This window comes from Patella vulgata, chromosome 7 (assembly GCF_932274485.2).
Source record: "Patella vulgata chromosome 7, xgPatVulg1.2, whole genome shotgun sequence".
Classification (NCBI taxonomy): Eukaryota; Metazoa; Mollusca; class Gastropoda; family Patellidae; genus Patella; species Patella vulgata.
This window is the reverse complement of record NC_065885.2, coordinates 3,532,031-3,544,960: the sequence shown is the minus strand read 5'-3', so window position 1 is coordinate 3,544,960 and position 12,930 is coordinate 3,532,031. Positions and strand designations below refer to the sequence as shown.

Below are 12,930 nucleotides of genomic sequence, written 5' to 3'. Positions count from 1 at the left end.
GCTGGGTGTGGGCCGGAATTCGGAATCTTGCAATGGGGATTCCGAATTTCATCCGAAAATTTCATCGGACTCACCCGACACTGTCGCCCGCAAATTTACTAATTATTAAGTCACCTGCACCCTGTTTGTGGGGATACGCCAGAAACGTCTGCCAATGGTTCGTATATCGAAAAAAAATTCAATTTTAAGACCTCAGCAAAATTTGGTGATAGCTGGTCTGCTGGCTGAATTTGACAAAGAATATAATTAGATATGCCACCAAATCGCATATTTGGGGTTCATTTTTCAAAATGTTCCCGCGGTAGAGCACCCGGACAATCACGCTACTAGTTTGGTGAACCGGGAATTAAGACTCAAGATGACGGTAAACTTTGATGGGACGTCCGGACCATACGTCCACATGAAAATAAAATATTAAGATCTGTCTTTGTATCCGATTGGATAAAAGAACAAACAAACAAAACTTACCAGTTGCACAGCGACTTCCGGTATATTCAGCGTTACACTGACAGGAACATGTACTGGTGTCTAAACTTCCAAAATTACAAGATGTTGTTGTTAGACCACATGGTGCTGTAAATAAATATTATTATTATACAATTATCACAAGATGTTGTTGTTAGACCACATGGTGCTGTAAATAAATATTATTATTGCACAATTACCACAAGATGTTGTTCTTAGACCACATGGTGCTGTAAATAAATATCATTATGTAGTCATCTAAAAACATCATCCATAGAGTCATCGTGACTAACAACACTTGTAGGTTTGGTGAAACAAATTACAAACAAATTCTTGGTATAACGATGGATACCAAGGCAGCACCACAATTACATAATTTATCAATGTAGAATTCAATATGACATGAATTACAGATTATATTTAGAAAATCAATTGAGACGGTGTATTTTCCTATTCGGTATGAAAAAAGCCTGCACAGACTACACATTAAACATATATACTAGATACAAGAAAATTCAAATATAACTTACGAAGTTGACATTGTGTACCAGAATATCCCTCAAAACAAACACAAGAACACAAATCAGTAAGAAGAAATCCCTTTACACCGCAATAACTTGAGGGTAAATTACAAATCTCTGAAATTAGAGAAACTCCCACAAATCATACAAAGTACACACACATTCATTCTCTAGTGATCTCAACGCTAGTCACCTTGTTTGAAAAATCTCTGATAAAAACTTTGTACCGCCTTTATCGAATTCGCCAAGCATTCGGCTAAGGGGACTTTCTTATCTCTGAAATGAAAGCTTTCGGAAATCAAAATGAAATGAAATGAAATTGGTTATTACGTTCTATTGTTCTGCTCCGACTGCCATACAGTGAGCTATTAGGGAAATTTTGCCGGGACAGCGGCGCTACGACCTTCTCTTATATCGAATTCCAACTGCCAATGGTCCTCTTACGTGTAGGCCAATGTGTATACACATCCGAATGACTAGACAGCTGTCCTTGTCAGGCACTCCTTCTTGCACCACTGACCATGGGGGGGGGGGGGGTACGCTTGAAAATCCCGATGAACTTTCTCGGCCAACACCGGGATCGAACCCGCGAACCTCAGGTTAGCGAGCTTACATACTTAGCCACCGTGGCTGCCAGGAACGCAAAGTTGTGATTTTCCGGTGTGGTTTTCCATTGTCAGTGATGCAGGACGAAGTGTCTAGTCGTTCGGATGGGAATTCAATGGGCGTCCTCGCTAGAGATAAAGGGACATAATTTATAGGCGAGGCGGTCCCACGTGACCCCATTGTTTACCTTATAGCACAGTTTTCCTGTACATTCATTACGAACTCGTGTGTTGACAAACGTTAGTTTTTGTCGTTAATATGGAATTTAATACCGATACGGTTCTCTTACCATCGATAAGGTCACGTGAAACTGAGTTTTTACTAGCGACACCTGGTGGGAATTCTATCAGCGAGGACTCCCATTGCTGTCTGGGCAAAATTGTACTCATGGCACACTGTATACCGTATGTCCGTATTAATTAGCCCAGTAGAGACAGAATAGTAGGATATTAAACCCATTTCATGTTCGAATTCATTAGCTCAGTGGGAGGAGTAGAGTAGGATGTTAAAGGGCTAATCCCGATAATTTTTTGGAGAATAAAACTGTTTAATTTTGTTTTAAAATCCCTGAAAATCCTCTACCTAAGGGCCGAGCAACTAACTCAATATTTGTGACAAGTTGTCAAATAACTGAAATTCGTCAGTCTTCATCTGGAAATGGAGACCAGTATCCAAAGCTGTATTATGCGGTGTCTAGATAAAACCAGACATTTTCTGTATAAAAATAATGTGTAGGTGAAATTTACCTTTCATTATCAAGTACAGCATTTGGGTCATTCACTGTATAGACCCCTCAATGAACGGAAATCGATTATCAGGTCTCCCAACGAAAAAATTGACCCGAAATCTTAAAAGGGTTACGTGTCCGGATAAGCAGTTTTGATGGTCACGTCCAAACGACTCAATATTTTGAGCTGGAATTTTGAGATACGGTCCATACACCATTCCTTTATAGTTTGGCGTTTAAATTCCATACATACTCAGACTTTTATTTTTGAAACTCTGTTCCATCATAAACATATATTTCAACGGTGATTAATATCAAATAGAAAGTCTGACCTCTCTGCGATTTTCGAACAACTAGGAATAATAAAGGACTTTGTGGTCGAACCCAACAGAATTCTTTCATATAAAAATAAATTTCAAGTTCGATATAAAAATTGTGAAAGAGGATCCGCACGCTACGTACAAGATTTCGTACAACGAGGGGCAATAATTCGGGACGGGTCGGTACAATATGTGCCAAAATCACACCCACCCGACAACCTTGGGACATGAAAATATATATGTGTCCTCTAGGGCGTCCACAAAAAAATGTGGGCGTATAAAATCGAAATTAATGTATTTTAATCAGACTGGACAAAAGTGAAACAAACACAATACTTACCAGTTTCACAGCGACTTCCGGTATACCCAGCGTTACACAGACAGGAACATGTACTGGTGTCTAAACTTCCAACATTACCACAAGATGTTGTTGTTAGACCACATGGTGCTGTAAATAAATATTATTATTATACAATTACCACAAGATGTTGTTGTTAGACCACATGGTGCTGTAAATAAACATTATTATTACAAAATTACCACAAGATGTTGATGGTAGACCACATTGTGCTATAAATAAATATCATTACTACAAAATTACCACAAGATGTTGATGGTAGACCACATGGTGCTATAAATAAATATTATTATTACAAAATTACCACAAGATGTTGATGGTAGACCACATTGTGCTATAAATAAATATTATTATTACAAAATTATCACAAGATGTTGTTAGACCACATAATACAAAATTATAAACAACGGAAGACCGCGGAAGCTGACCATAGATAGGATTTGTTCTCTAAATTATGACCCCAAAGCTTCATTCCATAGTTGAAAAGAATCCGTTAAAATCCATAATCGCGTTCACAAGGTATTGGCGTAAACTCAAAACTAAATTTCACGGAACGCTGAATATCACAATGAATTTGAAATCAATCCGTTGAAAACTGTTTTTGGCAAAATGCAACTCATCTAAGATATTTTGATGTGGTGTGTACCATCAAAATCTGACAAAAAAGAGGGCCCATAACCCTGTATAGCATGCTTTACCACTATTAATTTGTGTAAAACATATTTATTTTATGTTTCGTCAAAATCAAATAAAAGTTGTGATCTCTAGAGAATGTAGGAGGTTTTCGTACAACCAAGGGCAATAAGCGAGGACGTTACTATCTGATATGTGCTAAAATCGAACCCATCGGCGCTTTTTAGGATATAAACATCTTTGCCATAACATATTTTTCAAAACAAGCGAATAAAGATTGTTATTTGCAGTGAGGTCAGACAGATGCGACGACATAATAAGTCCACATCAAAATAAAAAAAAAACTATATATAACCCCCAACCCAAATACTAATATCTACAAGAAAATATATAATATAACTTACGTATTTGACACTGTGTACCAGAATATCCATCAAAACAAGTACAAGAACACGCATCAGTAAGAAACTGGCCCTTAACACCACAATAACTCGAGGGTAAATTACAAATCTCTGAAATTAAATTTGATGAATGCTGTTTTATTCAGGACAACCATAAAAGTTGTTTTATTCGGGACAACCATAAAAGTTGTTTATTCAGGAGAACTATAGTCTATATTTATTTTTATCGCCTTCACAAGGTTTTCGGCAAAGAAGGATAACTCGGGAAAGGATTGTTGTAGAACCTGACAAATTTTGATCTGTATTTTAATCAGAATGGATAAAAGTAACACACCAGTAAAACTTACCAGCTTCACAAAAACTTCCGGTATGTCCAGCGTTACACTGACAGGAACATGTACTGGTGTCTAAACTTCCAAAATTACAAGATGTTGTTGTTAGACCACATGGTGCTGTAAATAAATATTATTGTTACAAAATTACCACAAGATGTTGTTGTTAGACCACATGGTGCTGTAAATAAATATTTAATGATTGCGACCTTTTCTGCCGATAGATGGAATCATTTCCCAGCGGCATCCGTTCCAGCTATGCGCAAAGGTCTCGCAGACTACGCATTAAACATATATATATCCCCGACCGAGTTACTAAATACAAGAAAATTAATGATATATAACTTACGAAGTTGACACTGTGTACCAGAATATCCCTCCAAACAAACACAAGCACACGCATCAGTAAGAAGAAATCCCTTAACACCACAAAAAGTCGAGGGTAAATTACAAATCTCTGAAATTAGAGAAACGCCCACAAATAATACAAAGTACACACACATTCATCCTCCACCCACGACATACAAAATACACCAACATTTTGCTAGAGATTATCGGAAAGAGAAAATCGATAGGGTTCGTCCTCTCATGACCCCAAAGCTTCATACTAAATTTGAAATAAATTCGTTAAAACTGTAAACTGTATCGCGTTCAGGTTTGCTGCAAAGAGGGGTAATCCAGAACGATAGGTTGGGGAACATTAAATATCCTAAGAGGTCGTCCTTTCATGATCTGAACGCTTCTCACCAAATTTGATAAAGATCTGTTAAAAACTCTATATCGTATTCAACTAAGGGGATTTCCTTAACTCTGATCGCAAAATTTTGATTTCCGGGGTGGATTCCCATTGTCAGTAATGCATGACGAAGTGTCTGATAAAAACAGTGCCTAGTCCTTCGAGTGGGAATTCAACAGCTGCCTGGGCAACATTATCCCCATAGCACACTGTATACCGTATGCCCGTCTTCATTAGTCATGTCAGAGCAAAAAGTAAGTAGGACGTCAAACCCATTTCATTCATTTATTGCTTTTTCCACCATTAACACTTATAGAGGGGGGGGGGGGGGCATTTCACGAAAGTTAAATTAATCCGCGATTGTTGTGTAATTATTTGAAAGGTAATAAAAATGGAATACAGATCGTGACCTCAAGACGGTTCACAAGCTATGTACGCGATTTATCAGAGGAAATGATCAGGTAAGTTACGGTCTAACCTGTGCTAAATGCGCACCTAACAGGAAGGATCGGTACAATATGCACCAAAATCCGACGAATCCATTCTCTATGGCGTATAAAACAAAATTAAATGCATTGTATTCGGACTGGATAAAAGGAAAACAAACACAAAACTTACCAGTTTCACACTGACTTCCGGTATATCCAGCGTTACACAGACAGGAACATGTACTGGTGTCTAAACTCCCAACATTACCACAAGATGTTGTTGTTAGACCACATGGTGCTGTAAATAGATATTATAATTACAAAATTACCACAAAATGTTGTTGTTAGACCACATGGCACTGTAAAAATATATTATTATTACACTATTACCACACTGTTGTTATAACATGGTGCAGTAAATAGATAGTATTATTACACAATTATAGAAACGGAAGACCGCGGAAAGCTGAATATCGATAGGGTTCGTTCTCTTATAACCCCAATTCTTCATTCCATAATTGACAAGAATCCGTTAAAATCGATAATCGCGTTCACAAGTTATTGGCAAAGGGGGTAACCCCAGAACGAAATGTTACGTAAAGCTGAATATCACATTGATTTTGAAATCAACCCGTTGAAACGTTTAGCCTCTATCGCGTTCCCAAGAGTTTTTATTTTTTGGCAAAGTGGAGGTAACTGCGTAAGAATATTTTCGAAACGTCTAATATCGAAAGGTTTCTGCCTCTCATGACCCAAATGTTTCACATTGAAATTGAAAACGAAAATCGGATAATTTCGTGGCCTCTATCGCTTACACAGGGTTTCTGCAAAGTGGGTGTAACTTTAAGGAGAGCGGAATATGTAGTAATGCCGGACTTCCTAGTTGTGTTTTCTTCGTGATCGTAAATATAACTACAGGTTAGGTCGTTTATATAATTTTAATATTAAATCCGCTTGGCATCAATGTTCCTCGTTCTCAATAAAGTGTTTTGATGGCTGACAGACTGAGTGACCTTAACTTGAAAAGATCTCAATTTGCGCATGTAATAGAGTCGTTGTTGACACTTTTTGTACACTGCGTTTGTGTTTTGGTTCCATGATAGTTTGTCATAATAATTTGTAGAGAGTCAGGACAGAGGCGACGACATAATACACCCACAAAGAAATCATAAAAACCCCAATTATTTACCCCCCCCCCCCCCCCGACTAATATCTGCTTACAAGAAAATATATAATAAAACTTACGTATTTGACACTGTGTACCAGAATATCCATCAAAACAAGCACAAGAACACGCATCAGTAAGAAGCTGACCTTTAACACCACAATAACTCGAGGGTAAATTACAAATCTCTGAAATTAAATTTGATAGGCATTGAAAAACAAAACCAATTCAGAATGCTGACCTATTCTTTAACAACAATAACAGTTGTTTTATTCAGGACAACCATAAAAGTCAGGACAACCATAAAAGTTGTTTTATTTAGGACAACAATAAAAGTTGTTTTATTCAGGACAACCATAAAAGTTGTTTTATTCAGGAGAACGATAACAATTGTTTTTATGCAGGACAACTATAACAATTGTTTTTATTCAGGACAACTATAAAAGTTGTTTTATCCAGGACAACCATGAAAGTTGTTTTGTTCAGACTGGATAAAGGCGACACAAACACAAAACTTACCAGCTTCACAAAAACTTCCTGTATTTCCAGCGTTACACTGGCAGGAACATGTACTGGTGTCTAAACTTCCAAAATTACAAGATGTTGTTGTTAGACCACATGGTGCTGTAAATAAATATTATTATGCAGTCATGAGATAATATCACATGTAGGTTTGGTGAAACAAATTACAAACAAATTCTTGGTATAACGATGTGTACCAAGGTGGCACAACAATTAACTTATTTATCAATGTAGAAATTCAATATGACATAGATTACAGATTATATTTAAAAAATGGATTGAGGCGATGTATTTTCTACTTAGAATGAACAAATTGAAAGTGTTGTAGATTTGAAATAAATAATGTCTAAAATTCACAATTGAATCAAACAATGACATCGTTGTTTGATGAATTGGTAAGCAGTCTCTTGAAGTAAGGTACTGGAGATTTACCCATGACATACCCATGCCACCCAAAGCTTGCACAAACTTGACATTAAAAATAAAGGTATCATGGATATATACCACTGACTAAAATTCTAATATCTACAAAATTCAAATATAACTTACGAAGTTGACACTGTGTACCAGAATATCCCTCAAAACAAACACAAGAACACGCATCAGTAAGAAGAAAGCCCTTAGCACCACAATAACTTGAAGGTAAATTACAAATCTCTGAAATTAGAGAAACAGGATACGTCCACATTTTGCAAGAGATGGTCGGAGAAAGAGACAAGCGATTGTGTTTGTCATATCATGATACCAATGCTTCACACAAAATTTGAAATAAATTCGTTAAAACCGTAGACTTTTGGTAAAGAGGAGTAACTCCTGAACGGAAGGTTGTGGATTATCTAAAGCGTTCCTCCCCTCCTGATCCCCACGCTTCATTAAAGCTTTTTAAGTTTCATAGAAAAAAACGGATAAAATTGTGACCTCTAAAGGGTACCACACGCTATGTACAATAATCCAAGAAGTTGCGGTCCAATATGCACCAAAATCAAACCCATACGAGATTCTTGGGATATGAACATATTTGTGTGTGTGACCTATAGGGTGTCCACAAGGTTATAGCCTGACAAACTTTTCGGAAACGGGTTGGGGCCGAGTAACTCTGGCACGAAAAGTCGCGGAATGCTGAAAATCGATAGGATTCGTTCTTATGGAAAACCAAACAGCTCTTTATTCAGTCTTCTGAATTCTTAGTTCTTAATTCATAGTCCTCAAATCTTATTTCTTCATTTGAAAATTCAAATTTGTATCTTAAAATCAATATCAGCGCTATAAATTGTATTATTGTTTAATTTAATCGTGTTTTAATATAAAGTTAAGATTTATTTCAGAAAATTAAAAAAAAATAGAAATTTGAACATTTGTTGTTTGAGATTTGTTTTTTGTTGTATTTCTATGATGAAATGTAAACGTTGGCTAGTTTTTTTATTTTTCAAAATAAATTTTATCTTTACATTAAACTACAATTAAATTAACCAAAATACAATTAACAAATCTGATATGATAAATGTCTGATTTGTAAAACAAATTTTGATTTTAAGATACAAATATTAATTTTAGTGTACAAATGTCGGAATGTGACAACAAATGACGAAATATAACACTTTGGTTCTTAAGACAATTTTGGTTCTTTGAAACATTGTTGCTTCACTCTGTTTATAGAGTCAAATCACAGGTACTTAATGAACGTGAATATATAGTTATACATAAAAACAGTAATATTTTGGTAAAATCATAACCATTATCAAGATATCCATCAAATTCTGGCTGTTAATTGACCTATGATTGGTAGACCAAATAAGGTAATGTCTCCTCCTTTAGTCGTGTGAAAAAAAAAGTTTATTCCATATTTGGGATGGAAATTAACGTCAAAGTTATCTAAGACCTGCAGAAATTAGGGGGTATAAATTAGGGTGTAAAGCGAGTTGGATGAGAGCTCATTCAAAAATTCCTAGCAGCCATTATTATTGAGAACGAGGAACCTTCAAAGCCATTACCGCTTAGCAATAAAGTTGTAAAACCATTGATGCTGTAGTCTTGTTACGATCACGAAGAAACAAACACAACAAGAAAAGAAGTCCGATAGTACTACAGAAATAAGAAGTAAGGACTATGAATTTTAATAAGATTTAAGCACACTGAATAAAGAGCTGCTTGGTCTTCCATACGTTCTCGCATGAATTAAATGCTTCAAATCAACAATACGTTAAAAAGTATAGCCTATATCGCGTTTACATGGTTTTCATCAAAAGGGGCTAATTCTGGAACGGAAAGTCGCGGAAATCTGGAACTCGATAGTGGTTCGTTCTCTATCGCGTTTGCAACCCAAATGATCAAGGACTACTCAAAGACAGGGTGACGACATAATACATCCACACGGAAATGTGGTTGAATAAAAAAAAACGAAATGATACTAATTTCTGTCATCCTCGGTATCCCCAGTGTTCTCACTATAACCTGGGTTAATCCATAGGGTTTCCACGATTTCAAATTATCTGCCCTAGCATTGATTGTAGATAAGGTCTACGAACCAATCAAAAAACAGTTTACAAACCAGTCGTTGTAAAGGTAGATAACCATATTTATGTCCATTTACTGAATGATTTATGTAAATAATATTTATATTTCTAATTCATTTATAATTAATTGTATTATGTATTTTATTATGTAATTGTATTGTATTTTGTTATTATTATTACTATTCGTTCTTTGTCTAATATGTTTTATTCGCAATGAAACCCTTGACCCCCACATAGATATAAACTCCGGTCTTCATTAATGTAATATTATATTATTTGTTGTTAATAAATTCGTTATTAGAATAATTTGGACTTCTCTCATTTAGGCTAACTCCTAACCTTGTCCGAGGAGAGCTACTTCCCTTTGACAACTTCCTTTTCAATTAACGATGTATGGGATTGGTTGATGAAAATAACACAATTATCAAGGGCGAATAATTTGAAAACGCGTCCCCCATAGATTAACCCAGGGGTTAGTGGAGTAGAACGGAATGAAACCACTGGGGATACCGAGGATGAATTGCTGTATACTTTTTCAGACTGGATAAAGGTGGCACAATCATAAATCTTACCAGTTTCACAACGACTTCCGGTATATCCAGCGTTACACTGGCAGAAACATGTACTGGTGTCTAAACTTCCAAAATTACAAGATGTTGTTGTTAGACCACATGGTGCTGTAAATAAATATTATTATTATACAATTATCAATAGATGTTGCTGTTAGACCACATGGTGCTGTAAATAGATATTATTGTTACAAAATCACCACAAGATGTTGTTGTTAGACCACATGGTGCTGTAAATAAATATCATTATTATAAAATTATCTGCAGAGTCATTTTCATAGTCTACACGGTGGGGAAATTTAAAAAATTGTGCAAATATAGACTTACCTATACCACACAAATTACCAGTATATCCATTAGTACAGGTACATGAACACATGGTGCTGTCCAATATTCCATGATTACCACACGATGCTGACGTAAGACCACATGGTGCTGAAATAGACAATTACGTGGTACACAAACTATATTATATATCAAGATGCTGAAATAAAATAAAACCAAGTACGAAAAATCCAAAACATTAGACAAAAATCGAAGTCCTAAGAAAACGGTATCGACAAAATAGTGTAATCAGACAATGGTCTGTACAAAATACATAATGAACATTAGTAACAGGTGTCCGGAAGAGTAAGCTTATTTTGTCTGCCTGGCGCCACACCCGCCATAGCTGCATCCAAACCATTAGACGAAATCTCGCTAAAAGGGCGTAATCAGCAAAAATATATGGACTTTCTGTATGCTAAATGCACATGATGAACCGTAGTAACAGATGTCTTAGAAATGGAATGAAATGAAATGGGGTTTAACGTCCTACTGTTCTGCTCCGAACTGGGCTAATGAAGACGGGCATACACCATACAGTGTGCTATGAAGGTAATTTTGCCTTGAAAGCGGCGCTACTGCCTACTCTTATATTGAATTCCAACTGTCAAGGGATCTTTTACGTACACTCCAATGTGTACACCGGACCTCGGTTTTCGTCCCATCCGAACGACTAGACAGCTGTCCTTGTTGGGTCCTCCATCCTGCATCACTGACAAGGAGGAACCACGCCGGAAAAAAAAATCCGGATGCATTTTCTCGGCAAATGCAGGGATCGAACATCCGACCTCCAGACTATCGAGCCAGGTCTTAGCCATCGTGACCCTACAAATGCCGTTAGAAATATTGGCATTAATTTGGACTGCAATCTAAATTTGAAGCATCGTGTATCAGAAGTGTGCAGAAAGGCAAATGTCCATCTGTATAAATCGGTAAAAGCAGAAACTGTGTAGACAAATCAACTAACAAATTATTGATAAATGCTTTTGTAACGTGTACTCTTGATTACTGCAATTCATTGTTATACATTTTGGCTGATTTCACATTTTAGATTTCACGAAAGCTCATCATCTCAAAAAAAATTAATCTGCCCCACGACCAAAACTTGTTTTGGCGAACGAGCGTTTAAGTACGTCTCTCTTTATGAACGGAACAGACTGCCTTATGATGTAAAAGGTAGCCCTAATATCTAGATTAAAACACATTTCTTCAAAGTTGCGTATCTTTTGTAAATTGCAATTAGTCTTTACTTTTAAAAAACACAACACAGTTTATAAGTATAGCACGACGTTTCGACAAGTATTCTCTTATCGTTATCAAGCACTTTTACATGGTGCCGTAAATAAGTAATTTTATTAAAAACATTGCTACAAAACGTGGTTTTTAGACCACATTTTGTGGAAATAAATATTATTATTACAAAAGTGTTAACGGTAGCCTCTGTCGCGTCCACAATGTTTGCGTAAGGTGGGGGGGGGGTAGATCTGGAACGCAAGGCCACGGGACGGTCAATAGGGTTTGTTCTCTCATGATCCCATTGTTTCACACCAAATTTGAAATTTTAAAAAATTGTGTGAAACACTATAACCTTCCACAAAATTTTCTGGAAGTGGGTGAGGGTGTACCTCTGGAACAGAAGGTCACGGAATGCCTAAATGCATCGGACAATCAAACTCTTCTAAGATATTTTGATCGTTAACATATATCATCGAAATCAGACAACCATTGTGGCAGATAGATGATCCACAAGCTTGGTATTATGTAGTTACATGCGTGTTTACTATTTGCGTATCTGTCCACCAAAATAGAACGGGTGAGGATGAACGGACAGGGGTGACGACATATTCCTGCTATGCAAATACTAATACCTACATACAAGAAAATTAATGATAACTTACGAAATTGACACTGTGCACCAAAATATCCCCCAAAACAAACACACGAACACCCATTAGTAAGAAGCTGGCCATTTACACCACAATAACCCGAAGGTAAATTACAAATCTCTGAAATTAGAGAAATAAAAATCAATTGAAATATCTCAATTATTTGCAGACAAAAGCTACATACAACTTTCAATTTTACAAAGAAACCCTTTTATCGGAGCTTTTAATCAATCGAAGTGTACTTTATTATTGGTTCTAAATCCTACCTAATTCTATTTAACCTTTTACAGAAATTACAGTCTTCTTTTTAATAATTCTACTCAAATCTGATTAAAATGCAGATCTATATTTCGTTTCATTTTTTTATTCTTTCGATGGCCTACACTACATGAATATCTGATCGGTTGTTTTGGGAGATTGAGTC

General features: G+C 36.2%; 1 long non-coding RNA gene across 1 annotated transcript in view; it reads right to left on the bottom strand.

Annotated features, from left to right (window-relative positions):
• LOC126827148 (uncharacterized) overlaps positions 1 to 531 on the bottom strand; it is a 44,961-nt gene extending 44,430 nt beyond the window's left edge. The window contains exon 1 of the long non-coding RNA XR_007682582.2: positions 469 to 531. This is a non-coding gene — a long non-coding RNA (uncharacterized LOC126827148). The remainder of the gene's footprint in view (positions 1 to 468) is intronic.
• Positions 532 to 12,930: the final 12,399 nt, after the last annotated feature.